Consider the following 18,707-nt stretch of genomic DNA (forward strand, 5'->3'; position numbering starts at 1 on the left):
TATGGCTGCTTTCCTACTGAAACAGCAGAGTTGACCATTTGCCACGAAGATGGTATGGGCCTGTAAAGTCTAAAATATTTATCTGGCCCTTAGAGAAAAAGTGCACCAACCCCTGCTCTAGAAAGATCACTGTGGCTACAGCATAAAGGACGTTTTGACACAGGTTAAGACCAAAAGGAAAGGAGGCCAGTTAGGGTACCAGCAACTCTCCTGGCAACAGGTGACGCTGGGGAGACGTCATGATGCAATGTCATGGCGTTGGGGTAACAGATAACATAGGGGGTTGGTGGTGGGGTGGAGCGGTGGGCATGGCTTTGACAGGTGCAGGGAAGAAAAAACACTTGGGAAAAATCAATTTAGGAAAATCAAGAGTGACACTGAAACCTATTAGAGATGTCACAGGCTTTCACTGATGTCTAAATTTTGGTTTTTCCTTCTTAATCATTAAAATGGCCCCTAAATATCATATAGCAGAGTGGTCTCGACAGAGCACCCGAATTCAAGGCAGCTTAAAAGTATTTTAAACAATTCTTCCTACCATTTGGTTCTGGGCATGCTAGAGCAACTCCAGGTAGCTTGAGGGACGGTCTTCCCCTCTTTGTGGGCAGCAACAAGCCCAAGCCCCCCAGATTCTTTGGCTGTGCTCTAAGGCTGCTGTTGGCACCGGGTGGGCTCCATGGGGTTGGGTGCCAGGCACCAGAATATTTTTCTTGACTGATAACTTATTTTTAAATACACATGTCAAATATTGCATCTTTTTAATTTTTGCATCTCCTACAGTGACTGGCAGAGTGTCTGGCACATAGAAAGTCACTAATCAACCATTTTAGTTAAGAAGAGAGAGAGGACCAGAAGGGGAGGGAAGGAGGGAGGAAGGAAGGAAAGGGAGGCAGGAAGGCAGGACACGGCCACAGAATTTTTCACTCAGGCTGAAATCTCATGCCCCAGCAGAAGCTGACAAAAGAGCGGGAGTTCTCCAGGTGGACGCAAACCTCCTTGGGCCAGGAGAGCCTGGAAGAATGACACTTAGTGACGTTGTGCTCATACAGCTGCAGCTGCAAGCCCCAAACATGTCGCACTAGCTTCCTGAGATGTTTTAGGGAAAGAAGGTGCTTAAATCGCACAACTCATCCTTCCAGATTATAAACTGTGTTTTTAAACATCTCTTTCAAACCACGTCGCAGTAGAGAAAATACACATCCAATCTCCAGACCTGAAGCAGCCGCACGCAGGCAGGGAAATTGTCTGAAATCTCCTGCTGTACCTTTAAATCGATGCACTCTGGTCATGTTCTATTCCTGATCTAGGTGGGAGCCACAAGGGTATGTTCATTTCGTAAAACGTCATCTAGAACAGGTATGTGCACACCCATGTTCACAGCAGCATTATTCACAGTAACCAAAAGGTGGAAGCAACCCAGGTGTCCACTGATGGATGAAGAGATACGCCAAATGTGGTCTATACATACAATGGAATATTATTAGGCCTTAAAAAGGAAGGAAATTCTGACGCATGCTACAACATGGACAAAACTTGAAGACAATACATTAAGTGAAATAAGCAAGTCACAAACAGACAAATACTGTATGAGTCCACTTATATCAGGCACCTAGAGTAGTCAAATTCATAGAGACAGAAAGTAGAATAAAGTTTCCTGGGGCAGGGTGATGGGAGAATGGAGAGTTAATGTTTAATGGGCACAGAGTTTCATTTTTTGGAAGATGAAAAAGTTCTGGAGATGGATGGTGGTGATGGTTACAGAACAGTGTGCATACGCTTAATGCCACTGAACTTTACACTTAAAAATGGTTAAAATAGGGACCAGCTCAGTGGCATAGCGGTTGAGTTTGGTGCACTCTGCTTTGGCAGCCTGGGTTCACAGGTTTGGATCTCAGGCGCAGACCTACACCACTTGTCAGACATGCTGTGGTGGCAACCAACATATAAAGCTGAGAAAGACTGGCACAGATGTTGGCTCAAGGCTAATCTTCCTCAAGCAAAAAAAAAGAGGAAGACTGGCAACAGATGTTAGCTAAGGGCTAATCTTCCTCAGCAAAAAAAAAAAAAAAAAAAAAAAAGGTTAAAATGGAGAGTTTTATGTTATGTATGTTTTACCACAATAAAAACAAAAACAAAAGTTCATCCAGGTGTTTGCATAGGATTGGTGCCATTTTACCTATGGATGGTATTCTTGGGCGGGGGGGGGGGGAGGCAGTTTACTTTAAAAATGTACCTTACACAAGTTTATATTTGTGCTTTAGAAGAGTTCTAGAAATATTTAGAAAATTCTCTTTCTTACTAAATCTTTGAGTCATGCAGGTACTTTGGGAAGCTGTGCTCTGTTCATCCCAGGACATCAATGGCACTCAAGGACAAGGGTGGGGGTGGGGGGAGTTCATGGATCCAAGTTCAGGAAGGACAGTAGAAAGCAGCTGTCTGAGCAAACGAAGCTGTTCACAAGTGATGGACATGTTATCTTCTCATAAAGTGCATGCTGTATAGGCAGGCGGCATGATTCTCCCAGAAGACACTCTTAACATTATGTTGGCGACTCATCAAGGAGGACACGTGGGAGACGTTGCCAGGGACATCCATGGGGCCAACCTGTGTCTGTTTGTCAGAGATTCCGACAGTGAAAAAACCAAAAAGAAACCACCATTTGCATATAACTTTATAATATAATTTAAAGGCATCTCAAGTGAAGAGATCAAGAAGCCCTGGGCAAGAAGAACTTATTGACCGTGATCCCACCCACATCCTCAGGATGGGCTGAGTCCGTTCTCGCTCTACACCCGTATTTGCCACACACAACTCGCCCAGGTAGATTGTTTCTGCCAAGGGAAGTGCAAAAGATTTCTTAAAAGTCTGGATGCAAATCTTATCTAAACTGTCACCATCATGCTTTATCACCCTTGAAGCAGTGGCTATTCTGAAAGGGTGGTCTTGGCATCTAAAGACTTCACTGGCACAGGTGGCGGGGAAGACCAGCCAGCACACCTGGCCGAGCTGTGTTCCCTGCCAGGCATGCACCACGCTCAACAGCAGAGGACAGCTGGAATGACGAGGAGGAGACGGTCTGAAGACTCGCCTCAACCTAGACACGGCTGGAGACTTAGAAGGTGAGCAGAGCATTGCTGTGGCTGTGTCTCTGTCAACGTCTGCTGGGCTCTCCCTTTTCTGGCCGACAATTGCTAGTCCTGCTGACTCTGTGGCCTGCAGCCGGGCAGCCTCTGGCCTCTTCATCTGAGGCCTCATGGCCCACCCAGGGTCCAGAGTGCAGGAGGGTCTGTGGGACACCACCCTGCAGACTGACCACAAGGTCTTTCTCCCGAGGGAAATGGACAATGGTAATTACAGGCTGTTCTTCAGAACCCAGGCAGCCCTGGGAGTGAGGAACCATACCTCTTACAATCCCAAAACTGTAAAAGGAAGGAAGCAACTGCAGCTGCTGACGTGGAATCACCTAGAAATTCCACCCCCACGGAGCTGGCCTCCTAGCTAAGGGGAAAGAGAACTTGTGGCTGCCAGAAGACAGTGTGGCTTCAGTTTAATGCTTTGACCCTTTTGAGTTCCTGCAGTTGGATAACGGGATTGGAGCAATCAGTGTCTCTGTCCCTAACCAGCTGTTTTATGGAAGGTCTGTTCGTTCTGTCTATTTCAGGGCAATGAACTTAAGAGCAGAAAATCTAGGAGTCAAGAAATAAAAGAGTCCATTTTCCCACACAGCCAGCCAAGGAAAGAGAATTCTGACTCATGAGTCTCATTAATAAGACGTAAAAATGATTTATCGCCCTATTTCAAAGCAGAAAAACACAAGTAATGAAAACGCTAAAAGTAAAAAGGTCTGGTCTTCTACTGCCCACCAGACAAAGGAAGAATAGACATAGCTGTCCATCAATGAAGGACTTCAGAGGGAGGCCTCTTCTCTGTCACAGGATAGGAACCTCCGACTTAGGATGCCAGCTGCCAAAATACTCGGGAGCAGGTCAATGTTCTCAATGAGATTTCTTTCTGGGGCCTTTGTCTCTTCCAGGAATCCCCACCACAGTCATGTCACTCATCCTACTTTCAGACCCAGGAGCCAGAGAATGGGGAGGGACAATGCTTCAAGGTTTGGAGAGGGACCACTGAGTCCTTGAGAGGTAAGTCGTTATACGGTTTTACAATGAGCTGGGAAATGACCCCAAGCTTCCTGACTTTGCCGCTGATTTATCTCCAGCACCAAATGGCCAACGAGGAAACATTTACACAGGCAGTCCTGATAGCAGGTGCACAGGAAGTGATAAGCCCAGGCCGGAGCCAGAGGCAAGATGAACGCTTCAGAGAACAGCTGATGTTCCATGAGGAGCACTGGGAAACACCACTGCTGCCAGAGCCAGGAGGCTGGGTCAGGCCTGGCCCCGCCGTCCCAGCTGTGCCGTCCGGACAACTTATCTGCCCGCCAGGTCCTCAGCTGCAAAATGAAACCAGTGATGCCCACCTCACTCTTTAGTGGGATGTGGTAAGAGTCAGATAACATAGTGAACAGAAAAGTGGTTTGAAAAGAATAACATACAATGTGAACATAAATTATAAAAATCAACAGAACTCAGATCAACTGTAAAAAGACATTTTGGGGAAAATTTTTTAATATGGACCAGGTATTAGATGATACCAAAGAATGATTGTTAATTTTCTTAGGTATAATAATGGCAGAGTGGTTATTTATATTTTGAGATCACGCTGAAATATGCAGGGATGAAATGATTTGATGTCTGAGATTTTCTTTAAAATACTTCAACAAAGAAAGAGAAAAGGGACAGACGAAGCAAGTGTGGCAAAATGTCGATAACTGTGGAAGCAGAGTAAGAAGCGTATGGACAGCTTCTGTCTACTCTTGGGCATATTTAAAACTTTTCAGAATAAAAACTAATGTTTAAGTAAACAATGCAAAATTTGGGAGGACATTAGAAAGTTCCACTGATGGTCATCTCCAGAGCATAGAAAATGTGTTTCCTTCACGAGCCCTTTCCACACTGGTCATCCCGCTGTCAGAAGACAAGGCCAGGAGAGGCCAGACAAGGGGCCGAGTGGGACCAGAGACAGTAGGAAGCAGCTCCCCAGAATCTCTCGTCTGCTCCGCATCAAAAGTCAGCCACCCTGTGCTGTCAGGTCATGCTTTGTCTTCAGACCTAGCTTTCATATTCAGCTTTGTCATTTAATGGCTAAGTGACCTTAGACCAAGTCACTTTATAACAAAGTCACAGAGAGACAAACAGATGCTTGGGCACGTGCGTGCACACGCGCGCGCACACACACACATACACACACACACATACACACAAAACCACTAGACTCGACCCCCTTGGGCCCTAGGAGCCACCACGGTCCATGGGGCACAGGCACTTTGCCGTGGGTTTGATGGTCATTCGAGGGACAGATACTAGGGACCAGGAAGGGGAAGAGGCCAAAGGGGGTTGGGAAATGAATAGTTCAGCTAAGGCAGGGTCCAATGAGTCAGTCACATCTGGGAACTGAACACGGAAATGAACACTTCGTCTTCGTCCTAAGCCCCATCCCTGACCATTAAGTTCACAAGACACTATAAATAACTAAATAATCCCACCAAGGGTGACAAATGGGTTTTTGGGTCCCAGGACAGACAGCATGTGGGTCGGAGTTCCCACACTGACTAACTCAGTGGCCTTGAGCTTCACCATTTTTCCTCTTCTGCCAAAAGAAACGACTGGACTGATTTTAAGATCCCCACAGTCCAAAATTCTAGAGGATGAAATTAATTTGGGGCAAGTTTCTGACTTTCATGCATCTCTCTCCTCTCATCAAGACTTGAGCTTTCCCAGCGAGAAGGAGCAGTTCAGGCCCCTCCCCCTGCCGCCTTCCGCCGCGTCCCCTCACCCCACCCCCGCTGGTTTTGGTGGTCTTTGCCGGGGCGGGGGCTGGGGAGGGGGTGATGAAAGAGAGGAGTCTCGCTTGTTTCTTCCCCTCGTTTCTACGCCGGCGATGATTTACAGCGAAACCTCCGGCAGGCAGCTACATCAGTGAGCTCCTAGATTTGGGGGACCTGGGGCGTGGGGGCGGAGCGCACAGGCGAAAGCGCCTGCGTAAAAACTGCAGGCACCGAGGACCGCGGGAGTATCGGCACGAGACGAGGATTAGCTCTACCCCGGGGCGACCCCACAAGCACGATCCGTGGGTTCACTTGTGCTGGTTCTTCCCCACTCCAGGCCCTTCTGGGATAATGGCGGGAGAGGTTCCCTGGTCGCCGGACGAGCCGGAACGACTTGGGAGTGAATACCTGGCGTGCGGACCGCGCCTCTCCTGCAGGACTCAGGGCGCTCCTGCGCTCTGACGAGCCTTCCGGCAGGCTGGGGAAAAAGCCCAATTCCAGGCAGTGGACGCTGAAGCGCCCAGGAGCAGGCCCAGGGTTCCCCCACTCCGTCCCAGCCCCGTGCGCTCCACATCCCCAAAGCCACAGCTCCGGGGACACCCCAGGGCGCCCCTGTTCCTCTAGCGTTCCACATCCTCAAAAACCAGAACTCCAGACTCGAGAACAGCCCCCAGTGTCTCTGGGCCCCACGTTGCACCCTCCTAGGCACCTAGCGCGCACCAAGCCTAGACTTGCTCCGTCCTGCCTGGTCGCAGGCACCCCTGGCAAGCAAGGAACCGAGCGCCCTCCTCCCCGGGACGCGCCAGCTGCATCGCCTCGCCCGGCTCAGGCGAGGTGGGGCTGGGTGGGTCTGCCCGAGAGGGGAGGTGACCCGTTAGCCTGCACGTCCTCGCATCTCTCAGAGCAAGAAGCCTTCGCCCTGTGCGCCCGCTGCTCAGATCCCGGGACCCCCAAGCACGGCTGAGAGGCGGCCTCGCGGGGAGTGGAGCCTGGAGACCCCACCCGGACGCTCCCGCATTCCCGCGCACCGCAGTGGGGAGGGGAGGCGCGGGCAGCTCTCTTACTTGGCCGCAGGAGTCCGCCCTGGCGTGGCTGGGCTCGGGCTTTCCGCGGCGGCCCCTCTGCGCCCGTCGGCGTTGAGCCCCGTCCGCAGCAGAGCGGGGGAGAGGACTTCTCCGGCTGCTGGAGAAAGCGAGCTCCAAGTTAGGAAGCCGCGGGCCGGAGTCGCTCCTTTACTCTTTTCCCGGTACTTTTAAAGGGAGTCGGACGGCAAACCCCTCCCCGGACCCACCTCCTTCCCCGAAGGCGGCCACCGCAGCCGCCTGGCCTCCAGCCCCTTTTGTTGTAATTCGAGAGCGGCCACTCCCGGGGCCGAGGGGGGTCTGCGGGGGAGGCCGCGCGCCCCCGGGGAGCCCTTCCCAGGCTCTTCACGCCTAGGTTTCCGGAGCCTGAGAAGCCAGGGAGGGGGCCTTTCCTCTGGGAGAGTCCTCTGCCCTCCCCCACCCGCACAGCGCCCGGAATTTAACCCTTCGATGTCCTTATCCACCAGCGCTAGGGCGTCCTTCCCTAATCCATGTCTGTATCCAGGGAGCGCAGCACGGCCCAGCACACAGTAGACGCTCAATAAAAACTGATGAATGAGGAGTTCAGAAACTTTCATCCGTCTCGCCGGGCTTTCTCCTCTGAGGGGAAAGCAGATTCTGAAGGTGAAACAAACAGCCCCCTTTCTTCCAATAGACCACATCAACCGATCAGCGAGACTCTCTCTTCGCTGAGGATCAGCTTTCTCCTTTGTAAATTAAAGGCTTTGGAGTCAGTGACCTTGAAGGTCCTTCCTGGTATGGCAGGGCCAGGATTAACAAGCTCTGCGCTGAGGGTACTGAACAGGACACAGCCAAGGGGTGCATGTTGTGCTGAAGGACATTCCATGCCTGGCTCTGAAGCTCATAGCAGGGGCAAAGTGACCCTGTTGGGGGAGCCCTCGTGCAGACTCCCGGGGCTCCTTAAGCAAGAGCCAGGCTTGGCCAGGCTGGAGGCCGCAAGCTGTAAATCAAGGCAGCAGTCTGTGGGCCTCTGTTCGGGCCGGCCCGGAGGGGGCAGTCCGCAGACACTGTGACGCACTGACGCGGCGATCCTCCTCGACCCTCCTGCGTCCCTCTCCCTCCTCGGTCCTGTCCTCTCGCTCGGCTCCCTCCCCAGCGCACACAGCACCAGCGAAATCTCAGACTCCAGCTCAACCTTCTCTTCTCGCCCAACCCATTGGCCTCCAGGTCATTCCTCCGGGCCCCCTGGACATTCCCACGGCCACAGTAACCTAGGAGCGCCAGACTTGGGCACCCTAACTCACAGCGCGCCCCACCCCTGTGAGCTCTGCTAGGCAGAAATGGGGTCTTCTCGGGCCCCTCCTGTTGACCCTCCACACCCATCACCCCTTGGTCTGGCGAGCAGTAGGGGGAGGGGCGGGAGGGAGGTGGGCGTGGCCATGAAAGGGAGATCGAGTTCTCGCGGTGTTGGAACGGTTCCGGGTCTCAACAGTTGTGGTGGATGCAAGAACCTACAAGAGTGATAAAATTGTATAGACCTTAACACACCCGCACACTCACAAGTATAGGCAACACTGGCGAAATCTGAATAAGATCAAAACCTTGTCTCAACGTCAGTATGCTGGTTGTGATCTTCTCCTGCAGCTTTGGAAAATGTCACCATTGGGGGAAACCGGGCAAAGTGTATGTGGCATCTCTGTATTATTTCTTACAACTGCATGTCAGTCTACAATGATCTCAATAAAAATTTCCACTTAAAAAAGAAAAACAACCGCACAGGAGCCCCAAGGCCCCCAGGACACAATCTGCACCCTTGGGTACAGCTGACAGGGAACTTCCAGCCCACCCATCTCCCGGTCACCCCCTCCCCATAGGCCCTCAGTGCTGTTTGCTGTTCTCCTTGCCTGTTGTTTCACACCCCAGGGCCTTTGAACACACCATTCCCTTGTCTCGTCTGCCCAGCAATGCCTAGTTCTTTGAGCTCTCCCTCAGCTGTGACAGTCTACCCAACGCAGGGCCTGCACATGGCAGATGCTCAATGAAAGCAAGTAGACCTGGGGTCTCTCTACTCCCTTCATCCTTTTCTCTGATCCCTGCACTTCTAGTCCTACTCTTCCTGCTAAAGCATCAACCAACAAGGCACAAAGTGAAAGGAAACTCACTTCGTAAACAATGTTTTTTCTGATTGTGACAAAAGCCCAATTCCTTGTGGAACATTCAGAAAATATGACAAAGTACAATGAAGAAATTGGTCACCCCGGTGTCCACTCACCCATGGATGAACACTGAACATTTTGGAATATTTCCTTCAGGATATTTTAAAAACCAAATTGTAGATATGGCTTTTTGTTTTTGGGGTTTTGGGTGAGGAAGATTGTCACTGAGCTAACACCTGTGCCAATCTTCCTCTGTTTTGTATGTGGGACGCCACCACAGCATGGCTGATGAGCAGTGTGTAGGTCCACACCAGGGATCCAAACTAGTGAACTCTCAGCTGCAAAAGCAGAGTGTGCAAACTTCACCACCACGCCACTGGCTGGCCCACTAGATATCGTTTTTGTATCTAGCTTTGCTTTTTACTGTATTGTTTTGTGTGCATTTTTATACAGTGTCCTTTTTAATGGTTTTAGACGATTCTAGGATCTAAAACTACCATGTTATGGCATTATTTCTATACTGTTAGATGTCAAGTTGTTTACAACTGTTTACTACTATAAATTACACGGTGACAATTATGCTCGGAAAAGTAACATTTATCAAGTAGCTACTGTGTGGTTCCTGCTAATTGTTACAGATGAGAAAACCGAGGCTCAGAGAGGCTAGGTAATTTTCCCAGAGTCACAGAGCTGATCAGGAGCCAAGCTGGGACAACTAAAGGGTACCTGACCCCTCCTGCAAGTACTTAATGACTGCACGCTGGAGGCCCCAGTCCACCTGGGCATCACCGTGCCCCCACTACCAAGAGAAAATGAGTTTCGGAAGCTTGCACAGAGTAATTCATTGACGCACTTTTGTTGAATCAAACCGAAGACCTGGGAGACCGCTTCAGGAAGGCAGTAGACTCCTGCTCCAGATGAAACAAAATGATGACCATGTGCTGCAGGTCTGTAAATCCGGGTGCGTGCGCTCCATCCCCCAGGTCCTGTGCTGCTGCAGCGGCCGAGCCACACAAGGGATCTGGAGCATGCTTCTGCTGTGGGAGGACCTGGGTTCAAATCCTGACTGGACCCCTTCCTGTCCTGGACGGGTGACTCCCTTTGCCTCGTCTGTAACAAGCACTTCACTTTCCTCCTGGAGTCAAAGGGCCGAATGCACGTGGGGGCAGGGAGCTGTCCCCGCCGCGTGGTGTTGCACAGAAGGATGCTGTCTGGCGTCTGCTCCTGCAGCGCAGCAAGGCTGCAGGGAGCCGGCACAACTTTGCTGCAACTCCCTGCGTGAGTGGGAGCTGCAGAGCCCACGCAGCCGGAGGGAAGGCAGCGCCCCAGCCTCCTGCAGGGTCCGTGGGAATGGCTTCCTTAGGACACACTCCCAGGATGGGATGACTGAGCTCAAGGGGTGGGGACTGTTCTCTCTCTTTTTTCTTGGCTGTTGAGCTCTCTTGCCAAGTGGCCTTGCTAACAGTCTGGGCATGTGTAGGAAGCACCCCCTGGGCCTCAGTGGAGGCCCAGCTAATGTTCTCATCTGTGCTCTCCTGGAGCTTACACAGCAGTGTGCGGACACTGGCAAGACACAAACTGACACGTGGAAACAATGACATATGGGAGGGAGCGTGGCAAGGGCTATGGAGGAAACCAAAGCCGAGTAAGGAGGCTAGAAGGCGAGGGATGCAGGGGGCGCTATTTCATCCCAGGTGGCCAGGAAGTCACCTCCGACAAGGTGGCACAGGCAGAGGCTCGGAGGAGGGCACGGGGTGGTGTGGACATTTGGGGTAGAAGATCCCGCTGTCCTCTGGGCTCCACAGGACTTCACTGTCCCACTCGTGAGCTGGTATCCCCTTCGGCTGCTGGTAAGGGTGTGTGTGCGCTGGGTCTCTCTCTGCGCAGGACCGCTGTAAGGCCCTGTGCACAGAAACCTTCGCCCCTCGGCCTCGACCTCCGTAGCCTGCAGCATGCCTTGCTCATATAATGGGCCGTCAGCGTCTGCTCAAGTGAATCAGATTGAATAAAAAACACTTGAAAGCCTATAGGCATGATTAAAACAGAAATCATTCTAGTCGGTATTGTTACTGATTGCCCTTACTAACAGGAACGGAGAAACGAGGAATTTACATCTATAGACCTGAAGAAGAGGCTCCCTCTTGCCTACTTGTTAAATTAAAAGGGAACCAACCAACCAGCCCAATAAATGACCATTGATTCAGCCGTTTGGAAAGGGATTTGGAAATCTGTGTCAAGGGGCCAGGGTGTGGTTTGGATCTGGTCCTGGGGGAAGGGATTGTGGTTAAAAGAGTCAGCGTGGCCAAATATTTCACATGTTCCAGTGGTCCTATGTTGGCCAGATACCTGTCAGGCCCTTCTATCCGGCTTTCTCAGATTCAGAAATCTGTAGTGTTCTATCCACCATGCTTAGCGAGAGTGGACACTTTACCCGAGAAGAGCAAGGACGGCTCCTGCCTCCTCCTGGGAGGCAGCGCCCCCTGGTGGTCCGCGCCTCGCACAGCACTGACCTTTGCCCTTTCCGGACCAGGTTGTAAGGCCGAGTTCAGAGAACGTCAGGTCCGTGCATCTCCGTTACAGACGTGGGAGCGGGAACCCCCAGCGCTGGCGACGGGTCACAGAAGCTGCGCCGAAACCATGTTCTAACGGAGGCCTTCTAACCGCTGGTAGAATCACAAATCTGCTCAGAAAGCACAGTGGTAAACTGGACGTGGGCTACATGCCGAGCGGTTAGGGTGCCTCTGTCTCTTCCCCAGGAAGCACATGTGTTTACATTGGAGTATACTTTCATTCACATAACCTATTTTCTAGGACGTATAATCATTCTTTGTCACACACTGTGGGCTACACTTCCCTCATCCCTTTCCTTTTCCTTTTCTTACTTTCGTTATTAATCATCATCACAGCATCTTTGATTTACTTGGGGAGCTCAAAGCTTCCCAGAGCCTTCTCTAGGGAAGAAAGCAGGGCAAGGCCATCCTTTACATCCTGCAGAGAAGACACTGAGTCTAGAAAGGGGAAGTCCATTTTGCATGGCTGACCTACCATTTCTACCCCCAGCCTGGGCTGCAGCCACTTAGACCCTCAGAAAACTTCAGGGGCTTGCAGCCGACCCGGGGCCCAGTTCAGCCTCATGTCCCCAGTGCTCCCATCCCTTGAACTTGACCTGGTAGGTGCAGTTTGAGGAGCCTCCGTGGAAGTGTGCTTTCCTCTCCCCGAGGGCGAGCATCTGCAGCCCCGCCGGTAGAAATTAGTCCCTTGTTCATAAACTACTGGTGCTCGCAACAGGATGGTGGAATCTCAGAAATATCACGCTAAGCCAGAAAAAAAAGCAGCCATCCACAAAAGAGTAACATACTGTATGATTCCATTCATATGATGCTTTGGGAAAGTCAAAACAACTACGGTGGCTGAAAGCAGATCAGTCTGGCCAGACGCTGGAGCTGGCATGCGGCTTACCTGGGAAGGAGCGTGAGAGAACTTTCTGGGGTGATGGAAACGTTCTATTTCTTGACTGTGGTGGTGTTTACATTGGTATTTGCACTTTTCCAAAATTCGGGAAGCTGAATACTTAAAATAGGTGAATGTCATTTTATGTGAATTATTCCAGAATAAAGTTGATTTAAAACTTTATTGGGCCCCCCTGATGTCCTCTTTTAAAGTGAAAGCAGTTGGGGCAAGGGCAGCCCAGGGTGATGTGTGGTTAAGAGCACAGTAGCCAGGTCATGCTACCCGGTGGAATCCAGCTCCCCGCTTACTAGCCGTGGAAACTGAGCGAGTCGTTAACTTCTCTGGGCCTCGGGTCCCTCCTCCATGAGGTGTGGAGATGCCTCACAGAATTCTCATGAGGCTGACTTGGATGCATACATGTGAGGTGCTCAGAGCGCAGTGTCTGGCACATGGCCAGTGCCAGCTCATTTAATTTACATGGAGGCGACTTGTTGGACACAGACTCATGTCAAGCTTTTTTTTCCTAGTTCCTGGTTTTTTTTTTAGAGCACTTTTGGGTTTACAGAAAAATTGAGCAGAAAATACAGAGAGCTCCCAATACCCCCTTCACACAGTGAATTTCCCCTATTACTGACATCTTGCAGTTGGCTGGTACATTTGTTACAATTGATGAAACAATATTGATACATTATTATCAACTACAGTTCATAGCATACTAGGGTTCATTCTTTATGTTGTATGTTCTGACATTTTGACAAATGTATAATGACGTGTCCACCATTACAGTATCGTACAGAGTAGTTTCACTGCCCTGAAAATCCCTCATGCCCTCTCTGTTCATCCCTCCTTCCTCTCTAACCCATGGCAACCACTGGTCCTTTTACTGTCTCCATATTTTGCCTTTTCCTAAACATCATATAGTTGGAATCATACAGTATGTAGCTTTTACAGAGTGGCTTCTTTCACTTAACAATATGTATTTAAGTTTCCTCTATGTCTTTTCGTGGCTTGACAGCTCATTTCTTTTTAGCACTGAATAATATTCCATTGTCTGCATGTGCCACAGTTTATTTATCCGTTCACCTATTGAAAGACGTCTTGGTTGCTTCCTAGTTTTGGCAATTATGACTAAAGCTGCTGTAAACATCCTTGTGCAGGTTTTTGTGTGGACATAAGTTTTCAGCTCATTTGAGCAAATACCATGGAGCAAATTGCTGGATATATGTGTACAGTAAGAGTTTAGTTTAAGTGGTATACATATATGATGGGATATTATTCAGCCTTAAAAAGGAAGGAAGTTCTGGGGCCGGCCCTGTGGCCAAGTGGTTAAGTTTTCGAGCTCCACTTTGGCGGCCCAGGGTTCAGATCCTGGGCGCAGACATGACATCGCTCATTAGGCCATATTGAGGCAGCGTCCCACATGCCACAACTAGAAGGATCCACAACTAAAAATATACAACTATGTTCCGGGGGTATTTGGGGAGAAAAAAGCAGGAAAAAAAAAAGGAAGGAAGTTCTGACACATGCTGCAACATGAATGAACCTCGAGGACATTATGCTGAGTGAAATAAGCCAGTCACAAAAGGACAAATACTGTATGAGTTCACTTATAAGAGGTACTTAAGAGTAGTAAACATCACAGAAACAGAAAGTAGAATGTTGGTTGCCAGGGCTTTGCAGGGGTGAAGGAAGTGTTTAATGGGTAAAGAGTTTCAGGTTTACAAGATGAAGGAGATGGAGTTATGAGATGTCATAGAGAATTATGGAGATGGATAGTGGTGATGGTTGCACAGCATTATGAATAGGTTTAATACCACTGAATGGTACACTTAAAAATGGGTAAGATGGTAAATTTTATATTCTGTGTATTTTACCACAATTTTTAAAATTGGAAAAAAAGTCACATGTAACAGGGCATGCGGTCCAGGCTGGGACAGGTGGGAATGGCCAGTGAGAGACACACATCCAGGAAAACAGCCTAATCCTTGCGCAAGGAGGAGCCCCGGGACATCTGGGCACAGGCGGGATGGGGCTGGGCAGAGAGTGGACCCTGGGAATTTGGCGAAGGCACAAAACACGAGGCAACAGGTTCTGAACACCAGCTTCACTCGCACTATAATTTTGCTCCTCCCCTCCCTTTTCACCTGCCCCTCACTGGGAAAGTCCCTGCTGAGAGAGGAGGGGACTTTGAGGTAGCCCCTCATTTAGAGGAAAAAAGCAAAAAGAAAGCAAGCCTGATCCAAATCTCACTCCCAGACACCTGGCCTCTGCCAGCTCTGACCACCTTCTCTCAAAGATGCAGCTGGAACTGGGAGAGTGAGGGCCAGACAAAAACGGACGTGCTTCTGCAGTGCCCTGGGCTGGCGGCCGGCAGGGCCCTGGCTCCAGGCCACAGCCTCGCAGAGCCTTGGAGCAGCCTGCCCCGTTGCCCGAGGTTGGCTGAGGACACAGCCTGACTCTGTTCCATTCCAGCCACTGGCATTTACGAGGCTCCTGCGTGCCCAGAGCCGGTTCAGCACCCAGGGCGGGAGAGGAGGGCCCCATCCTGCTCAGCCTGCCAGCCCCCACCGCTGGGGAGAAGGCCCGGACGAGCCTGCAAGGGCAGATGCCTTATCTCACGTATCTGGAGAGGACGGGAGCTTCAGAGGGAGCCCTGGTTCAGGAAAAAGCCCTCGAACCCCAACACAGTTAATCACCAAAATGCAGGAACACTGCCGCACCCTGAATTGTGCCCCTGGATTCACATGTTGGAGCCCTACCCGCAGTGGGATGGTATTTGCACTTGGGCTCTGGGAGGCGATTAGGGTTAGACGAGGTCGTGAGAGCGGGACCCCCCGCTGGGATCCATGGCTTTCTAAGAAGAGGAGGAGAGACCAGAGCCCGCTCTCTGCCACGAGAGGTCAGGGCAAGAAGGCGGCCGTCTGCAAGGCGGGAGGCGGGGCCTCGTGGGGAAGGAGCTCGGCAGCGCCTGGATCTGCGGCTTCAGCGTCCAGACTCAGGGAAACAGTGCGTGTTGCTGAAACCGCCCTTCTGCGGTCATTGGTTCAGCAGTCTGCCCTGACTGAGACAAACACGACTGCTGCTTTCTCCCAGCCTCCCAGCAACACTGTGACCCTGGGGCTTTGCCCCTCGGTCCCCTCCCTCCACGGTTATACTCCCTCCTCACACACAGGCGCATCCACTGAGCCTCCCTGCCTTCCCGCCGAAGAGGCTGCCTCGTGAATAAGGCGCCCTAAGAGATGTGGGAGCGATGTCGTGTCTCCCCAACACCCCCTCCCTTCGGCCTCTGGCCTGACCCTCCTCCAGGTGGACAGCAGCTGTCCCCACTCGGCCCCTGATGCTCTGGGGGAGACGGGGACCCGCGGGGGTTACCAAGACCCTTCCAGGAGGTCCATGAAGTCAAACTATTTTCATAATACAATTAAGACCTTATTTTCCTTTTATTCTCGTTCTCTGGAGTTGGCGATGTGTCAGGAGCTGCCAGAGCCACTTGGTGGAGAGCTCCAAGATCGCAGGCGGCTTGCGCTCCCGTCCCGGCTTTTCCCCTCCGGAAACGAGAGGCTGAGTTAGATAACGAAGGGCCCTCCTAGCTATAAAAGTCGCATTGCTCTATTTTCTCTGACTCTTGGTCTTTCCTGGAGATTGAGAAATAATTATACCTTCCTCACTTACCTCACAGGGCTGTTGAGAACGTGAAAGAAATTAAACGTGCACATCCTCTAAGGAGGGAAAGTTGCTCCCCTTTGTCATTGGGTGTGATGAGGGAAGGAGCAACCTCAGGAAAATCGGCAGGGGCCGCGTCATCAGAGGCCCCGCCTCAGCGACCAGCCTCCTGGGTTGTTAGGAGACCGCAGCAGGGATGTGCATGTCTGCGCAGCATCAGTCTTTGAACAGCCTCCTCTCCACACAGCCGCTGCTTGGGAATTGGAATCGTTTTCCCTTAAAGGAAACCCGGAGTTCCTGAGCTGTAGTAAAACAAAAACGCAGCTTCCTGTGGCTCAGCATAAGTAATTTCTAGCCATTGAGTTTCATTCTCCTGGTTTTTCCTTACTAGCTTGATGTCTATAATCTACCTATCATCTCAAAACTTTTAAAATTGTGAAATATAACCTATATATAGGAAAATGCATAAAATACAAACATGAGCATAATGAAGCAATATAAAGCAAACACCCGAACACTCACTACCATCTCAAGAACTAGAATGTTACTGGCATCCCAGAAACTTCCTCACAACGTACTCCTCCCCAAAACTGCCACCCTGTCCCAAGGTAAACTCTCTCTTTTTATGGTAATGAGTCCCCTGCGTGTCTCCTGACCTCCTAATATCAGAGGGCTCCAGGGCTCAGCCTGGGTGATGCCATCAGGCTCCCACTGTAACCACTTCTACATGTAGCCAATTCCCAGATGCGGATCTCCAGCCTGGCCCTCTGCACACCTCTTCCGACCCCTGTGACCCCCTCCATGCTTGACAGTCACCACTGGGGATTAAGGGACGCCTCTGTGTTATGTTCCACACCACCCTCCTGATCCTCTCCCCAAATATGCCCCAATCAGAAACTCTTGTCAGTGCAAATAACCAACCTGCTAACAGGACAGAGAAGGGGAGTGTTACCTGAGCCACATGGAGGACTGTAATCTGGGAAGGCAGTCTCCACAAAGGAAGACAGCTTTCCAGAGAAGCACAGTTTTCAGTACAGTTTTATACCTTTTTGGAAGAAAGAACATACATCAAACACACCCAGGACCTGTACTCATCAGAGTTTCAATTCAGTTCAGATTAGCAGGTCAACACGACCCGACCCCACTTGGGAAAAGGACGACTTTCCTTCGGGAGTACTGATATGGGAAGGAGAGGTGCATGCTTATCTTCAAAGGGTGCATTCCTTTACTTTGAGATAGTTTGATGCACCCTTATCTTTAACGCTTAAAGCAGATGTACAATGTATGTTTGATAGGCCGTAAGTCAGGCTACTTAGTTGGGGCCAAGTCAGGTTTAAACCACAATAGCTACCTCTAAACCTCAATACGTGAAAATTTCTTATCAGTCTTTTACTTTTAAGCCCCAGATTCACTGCAAATTCTGCTGTCTCTGCCTTCGCAGGCTCTCCAGCATCCAGCCCTCCCCGGATCCTCTGCTCGTCACTCTGTTTCAGAAGCGTGAAGGAGCCCAGTTCATGGCTTTGCTTCTGCGTTTGCCCCAACCTCCGATTTTCAAGCCCCCAGGCCAGGTAATGCTTTTCTTTACCAGCCGGATGCTGTCCCTCCTTCGACCAGCACCTTGTGGTGGCATCCCGTCACACGGAGAGTTTAAGCCGAATGACTACAACAGCCCACGAGCTCCTATGCCCTCTGCCCCACCGCACACCTCTCTGCCTGGTCTCCCCTTCACTCCCCCTGCTGGGGCCCACGGCCCGCTCCCCGGGGCCTTTGCACCCTTCCTCACACTGGAGCTCTCTCTACTTGGGGCTCCTTGGGCTTCCTCTCTTGCCTCCTTCAAGACTTTGCTCCAGCACTGTCTCCTCTAGAAGGTCCTTCTTGATGGTAATACTTTAACTTTCCACTCCGCCCCTCTGGAGTTTCTGACCCAACTTCCCTGCTTTCTGTTTCTCCCTTTAGCTCTTAAACCTTCTTCTAGCATACTATACACGTTATTCATTAATTTTCCTCTCCACTGGAATGTAAGCTCCATGGGGCAGAGCTTGCTTTTTATTTTCTTAATTTGTTTTTCTTCACTGCTATTTTGAACACCTAAAACAGTGCTTGGCTTAATAAATATTTGTGTAATTGGCACCCAGGGAAGTCCCTAAAACATTTCCCATGTCTAATCTTTGTTTTTAAGTTGTTCTTCCTTATAGGAACCAAGGCAGAATATTGCCAGATGACCAAATGGCAGAACTGGTCCAAACCAGAAAGAGCCAAGATGGCAGCAGGGTGCCATGTGCTAAAGGTGCTGTGTGCAAGAAAAGGTCTGCGTATGCCCCAAATGCCCAGCCCAGAGTGATGTGGCAGAGACCCCTCCCCCTTCACATCCTGTAAGAACCCTCTCACCTTCCCTTCAGGAGAAGGTGTTGGAGAGCACAAGCTCTGCCTCCTCTGTTCACTGATCAATGAATAAAGTCTCTGCTCTGCTATTCCAAACCCTGTCTTGTCCTGTTGGCAGCAGCGGCC

The 18,707-nt window shown here is 50.7% G+C and overlaps 1 protein-coding gene and 1 long non-coding RNA gene across 10 annotated transcripts in view; both read right to left on the reverse strand.

The window, feature by feature from the left end:
- Nucleotides 1-7,364, reverse strand: part of LOXL2 (lysyl oxidase like 2) — an 89,525-nt gene extending 82,161 nt beyond the window's left edge. For 5 of the 9 annotated variants that reach the window (XM_070606840.1, XM_070606823.1, XM_070606831.1 and 2 more), the window contains exon 1: nucleotides 6,952-7,342. The gene's annotated coding sequence lies outside the window, so the exon portion shown is untranslated. Of the gene's footprint in view, nucleotides 1-6,951 lie in introns of all 9 variants that reach the window. The other 4 variants (XM_070606834.1, XM_070606837.1, XM_070606846.1 and 1 more) reach the window with 4 other exon arrangements.
- Nucleotides 7,365-9,662: 2,298 nt separating this feature from the next.
- On the reverse strand, nucleotides 9,663-16,341 carry LOC103550750 (uncharacterized). Its single transcript, XR_544875.2, has 3 exons — nucleotides 16,209-16,341; nucleotides 11,597-11,766; nucleotides 9,663-11,069 (listed from the first exon to the last, which is right to left on the reverse strand). It is a non-coding gene; the product is annotated as an uncharacterized lncRNA (long non-coding RNA).
- Nucleotides 16,342-18,707: the final 2,366 nt, after the last annotated feature.

The sequence above is a fragment of the Equus przewalskii genome, chromosome 2 (genome assembly GCF_037783145.1).
Source record: "Equus przewalskii isolate Varuska chromosome 2, EquPr2, whole genome shotgun sequence".
Classification (NCBI taxonomy): domain Eukaryota; kingdom Metazoa; phylum Chordata; class Mammalia; order Perissodactyla; family Equidae; genus Equus; species Equus przewalskii.